This window comes from Rattus rattus, chromosome 1 (genome assembly GCF_011064425.1).
Source record: "Rattus rattus isolate New Zealand chromosome 1, Rrattus_CSIRO_v1, whole genome shotgun sequence".
NCBI classification, from domain to species: Eukaryota; Metazoa; Chordata; class Mammalia; order Rodentia; family Muridae; genus Rattus; species Rattus rattus.
The window spans coordinates 175,831,898-175,837,849 of record NC_046154.1 but is presented as its reverse complement, the minus strand read 5'-3'; positions in this window follow the sequence as shown (position 1 = coordinate 175,837,849).

Genomic DNA, 5,952 nt, shown 5'->3' with positions numbered 1-5,952 from the left:
GGAGTTCAATGCCAGCTAAAGCTTCATAGTTGAATCCTTGTCTCAAAACAAAGCAGTCCAAGAAGCTAAGCAAAATCTGCCTGTGATTCCATCCCGAGGCAGGAGACCTTGGGATAGGCCTCAGTTGGTAGAGTGTTTACCTAGAGTACAGAAAACCTGGGTCAGATCCCCAGCAGACACATGCCTGTAATTCCTGTCCCTGAGGTAGTAAAGGCAGCAAGACCAGGAATCCAAGGTCATCCTCAACTAAATAGCTTTGGCAAGTCTGAGTATGTGTGAGACCCTGAAAACAGTTGTGGCATTAAAATCATAGGATCTCTGTCAAAACGAGTCCAGGAAACAGACGTGGTTTTTGTTGTTGTTGTTGTTTGTTTGTTTTGTTTTGTTTAATTGGAAAAGAGCACAGACATCATGTTAGCAGTGGGGCTTTGAAGCTCGGGAAACGCATTCTATAGGGATAATTATCAGATAACCAGAATCCAAAGGGCTGTTCCTTTGTTAAATGCTTTTAACCACAAAGAAAGAAAGAAAGAAAGAAAGAAAGAAAGAAAGAAAGAAAGAAAGAAAGAAAGAAAGAAAGAAAGAAAGGAAGGAAGGAGAGAGAAAGAAAGAAAGAAAGAAAGAAAGAAAGAAAGAAAGAAAGAAGGAAGGAAAGGAAGAAAGAAAGGAAGAAAGAAAGAAAGAAAGAAATACTTACATAGAGTAAGGGAATGGATTTCTCTGATCTATAGACTATTACATTTTGGGGACCAGCACAGTGTTGAAAACCTTTTTCATTGGCTCAGGACTCCCAAGAACAAGTTCTCAACACAAAGATTTATTTGCCGCAGAGGGACAAAGGACTGCCTCTGGATAGAGAGGTGGCCTATAGGACAATGACAGTTAATAAAGGGATGAGATGTTTAATTTTAATTGGGCATGCTAATTAGGAGAGCCAAAGGGGGCTTTTGATTGCCGGACTTCAATACTTTGAGAGTTGGACCTTGGTAGTCATCCTCAGGAGGAAGAAGAGGCCAAATAAGGGAATAGACCTTGGGAATAATACTTTTTAATAAGACAGGGGAATTGGCAGAAGAGCACGACCTGCCAGAGCTAGAACCCCTTCGCTCTCTACTGCGCTCATGGAAGGAGAGGTGTGTGTGACAAGCAAGAAAGTCGTCAATTTCAAAATATGGCATCATGGTTTAGGGTTGCTGCTTGTACTTTTGAGATGGAGGAGGTAGGAGGGGACTCTCTATGTAGCCTGTGCTGGCCTAAAAATGGATAAGTAGAACAGGCTGGCCTTGAACTCGGAAATCTACCTGCCTCTCCCGCTCTGAATGGGTAGGATTAAAAGATTGCACCACCACGCCCAGTGACATCCTTGTCAAGGTCAACCTTGAATTTCCTCACCTTGTTTATCCAAATGCTGTTTCCAATAGTCAGTGAATGAAGGTGACCTAAATGTCCATCAAGACATGAATGGATAAAGATGATATCAGCCACCTTCCTCCCAGTACCCCCTCACACAGATCCTCCCCCATTCTTTCCTTCCGTTCTCAGACTGAGGGCATTCTCTCCCACTGAGGCCAGACAAGGTGGCCCAGCTATGGGAGTGGGATCCACAGGCAGGCAACAGACTCAGGGATTCAGAGACAGCCCCCTTGCTTCGGTTGTTCAGGAACCAGGAAAGCATGGTACTTTTTTGAGTGGAATACTATTCACCCATTAAAAAGAATAAAATGGCTGTAATACAGGACAACGTGGATGACGCTGTGAGCTTTTTCTTAGAGAGAAGTAAGGAAACATTTAATCGATCCAGAAAGGGCACTGGTGACAAATTGATAAATGATTCCAGCCAAATCTAGCTTGTAAAATAGTGAGTTTAATGTGGATTGCTTCCAGAGCATGAGTAAGCAGTTGTCTAAAAGATCATGGGTGACTCAACGGCAGCTTTGTCATACAGAAGCTCAACCCAGCCTGACTGATGACTATACCAAAACCAAAGCTCCATCGATGGAGCTCCTTGCAAGCCCCGCATCCAAGCTGATCTGCCCTTCTCTAGGGTTGTTATTATTGCTCATATAACCTTGAGGAGGGTCTTGAGTAGTTTATATGTCTCAGCTTTAGAAAAGGTCAAAGGTTGTTTGCTTCCTTAGCCTTGTAAGTTTCATGGACTTCCTGAGTCCTAATTAGCCTCCCACCAGGAGGGAATGTTTCAGATGGGAGGAAATAGCTACACAGCAGATGAAATTAGATGCCATTATATTAACTGAAATATGTCAGAAATAGGCAATTCTAGACTGGAATTGCACAGGCTTATAATCCCATCTACTCAGGAAGATAAGACAGGAGGACTGTCCTAAAGTTGAGGCTAACCTGGGCTACATGGTGCATGCCAGGCCAGCCTTGGGTAACCCACAATACAGTAAGATGATATCTCAGAAGGAAAAGTTGAGAGGACACAGCAGTTAGCAGATGCTGGAAAGGATAAAGAAAATGGAAGAGTAGGATAAGAAATTCAGGGGTTCCATTTGGTGGTTGTGAGAGAGGGTCCTTCTTGCTCTGAAGGTAATCCAGGCTGCTTGTAAATCATACAACAATCAGGCTAATGTTTAAACTTGGCAATCCCCCCATCCCAGCCTCCCAGGTATGAGTATTATAGGAGTATACCTCCATGTTCAGTTTAGCACTATATTTCTTGATAGCTTTGTTCATGAAAGGAAATTGCAGTTGTATACTGGGATAGCGCCAAAACTAGGAAATTTGGATGTGGTTGCCTTGTTCCTGTAATCCAGAATTCTGGAGGCTGAGGCAGGGGGAGGGAGGATGGCTGTGAGAACAAGGTTAGAAGAACAGAAGAAATAATGATTGTGAATATTTTCACCAGGAGGAAATGATAGTGGAGGGCTAGGAGGGTGACTTATGGGAAAAGGTACCTGCTGATAATTCTGGTGACCTCAGTTCGATCCCTGGGATCTATGAGGTGAAAGGAGAGAACACTCTTGCCAAGATGACCCTGACTTCCATACTGCTGCCTGCTCACGCAAACACACACACACACACACACACACACACACACACACACACACACACACATTGTAATAAAACAGTAGAAAAAGTGTCATGGTGACCTATATATGAGACCCTGGGTCAGCAGACTAAACAGAAACAACTAAAAGCAGGTAGTGGGGCTGAGGAAGCTGCTTGGCTGGCAGACTGATTTGCCCCCTGTGTATGAAGCACTGGGTATGATCCCCCAGTACCTCTTAAACCAGCATGGTGGTACACACCTATAATACTAACTAGATTGGAAATCAGAATGTAGTCATCTTTAGAAGCTACGTTCCCAGTTGGAGGCCACCCTAGACTAAATGAAACCCTGAGACAACAAAAAGGGAAAGAAATGAAGGAAGGGGGGAAAGACAGGATGGAGAGAAGGAAGTAGGGAAAATAACTAACTCGGTGGTAGATTACTTGGCCAACATGAAAGGTCCTGGCTTCCATCCCTAATAGAGAAAGAAGGAAAAGAAAAGAGAACATATACCAGCAGTTCTTAGCCTTCCCATTGCTGCCACCCTTTAATCCGGTTCCTCATGCTGCGATGACCCCCAACCACACAATTGTTTTTGTTGCTACTTCCTAACTGTAATTTTGCTACTGCTATGAATCTTAATGCAGATATCTGTGTTTTCCAATGGTCTGAGGTGACCCCTGTGAATGGGTCATTTGACTCCCAGGTTGAGAACTGTTGCCATCCATCATTGTAACCTTCAGTCAAAATGTCGTCACAACAATCAGTGGTACAATGCTTGCCTAGCATGTGCAAGACCCTGGCTTCAATTCCTCCTGCTAGAAAACCAAGAACACTGGGGACTGAAAGTTGTAGTGTTGGTGCTTACTGGCATCCTGAGGAGGCTGCCGCCCTCCTCTGAGCTTAGGTAAGAAGGGGTTGGTGTGTGTGTGTGTGTGTGTGTGTGTGTGTGTGTGTGTGTGTGTGTTAAATCATGATAGACAGCAGCAGTTTTATTTTCTGGAGATTAACTATGCACAAACTGTTTCAAGAACAGCTTTTTTTCTTCTTTTTCTTTTTGTGTTGTTTTTGTTTTTGCTGTGAGCTAAAGGCTGGCCCTCATAACTCAAAATATAACTAAGGATGACTTTGGAATTTCTGACCTGGCCTCAATCCCCCTATGCTTGGATCACAAATGTGCATTAGATCTGGGTGTGGGAAAGTTAGGGATCCAACCGCGGACTTCCTGCATGCTATGTGGTAAGCACTCTACAATTGAAACACATCCCCGGCTCTCAGGAACACAATTAAAATTTTTTTCTTTTTCGAGCCGGTGGCCATGGCTTTAATCCCATCACTTGAGGGAGGCAGATATCTGTGAGTTCAAGGCCAGCCTCTATAGGTTGTCTACAGATCGAGTACCAGGACACCCAGAGTTGCACAGAGAAATCCTGTCTCAAAAAACAAACTCAAATTTACAATAAACTGCCTTTCAGGTAGGTGTAGAAAATGAAAACACAACATAAATGTGTCTTGCATTTCAGCTTGAAGATTTCGTTACCTCTGTATAAATGTTGACCAATCCCTGAAGAAACAAAACAAAACAAAGCAAAACGAAACAGAAAAACAAAAAAACAAATTTCCAAACACTTAAGCCCAGACAGTATAGATAATGGGTCTTCAACCTGACCCACTTATACCATTTAGTACTGAGCTCTAGGATCCTATTTTTGTTTTGTTCTTTTAGGACAGGGTCTCACTATGTTGCCCTTGGCAGGCTTAGAACTCCCAATGTAGACAAGGACTCTCCAAGTCATAGAGATCACCAGCTTCTGTCTCCAAAGAGCTAGATATAAAGCCACCATGCTTGGGGGTCTTCTCTCTGAGATCAGTGACTTATTATTTACCCCAGACATGTGATTCCCTCTTCCCCACAAGGTCCAATGATAGCTGAGAGTTTAGGGTACTTGGTTAGCATGCCAGAAGCTCTGTGTTTAATCTCTTAAAACAGTCTTACACACACACACACACACACACACACACACCCTTGGCAACAAAACTCAATGGTTATAGACAAAGCCAGACAAATGACTTTGATCCTTGGAATCCTCATGACCGAAGAAGAGAACCGAGCTCCAAGAGGTGTCTTCTTATGACCACATGTTCGACAGTCTGTGCATGTGCAAATGCACGCGGAAAAGCTGGAGGGCAAAGGGTGCACATGCCTACAATTCCAGGCTTAGAAGATGGAGGCAGGGAGGTCAGGAGTTCAAGGTCAGCCCCTGCCAGAATGGCGGGAGGACAGCTTGTAGCCCAAGCGACTCTCTCATAAAAACAAAAATAAATAAGGCCACTCAGAGACAAAAGCCTTTATCTTTGAATATGTGACCGGTGGCCCAGAAGTAGGGAGCCCCCAAAGTAAAACAGCAAGCAGCCTATGAGTTTGTCTTCCTGGAAGGCAGACAAAGAAGGGCTTGGCGATGCTTTTTTTTTTTTTTTTGGTTTTTTTTGAGCTGGGATCTAACAGGGCCTTGCGCTTCCTAGGTAAGCGCTCTACCACTGAGCTAAACCCCAGCCCCTCTTGGCGTATGCTTAAAGCAATGAGGATAAAGGTCATTGAAAACACAAAGGGGAAGGAGGAGAATTGAGTATTTTGGACAGAAAAGTTACTACTTTTTTTATTTTTTTGAGAGCCAGAAGGATGATAGTTTTTAGAAGGATACATCTGAAGTAACTTTTTGCCTTATCTACTAGACTCTTTGAATAATTTAGTATTTTTGTGCTTATCTCTTTATCTCTCTATATATATCTCCTCTATCTCTCTCTATCTCTCTATCTTTATCCCTATCTCTATCTATGTAGACATAGACATCTATGTGGCTTCTTTAGATAAGAGTTGCTGTGCAATCTGGAGTAACGTCAAATTCTGATCCTTCGACCTGGGCCACCCTGAGGTGGGA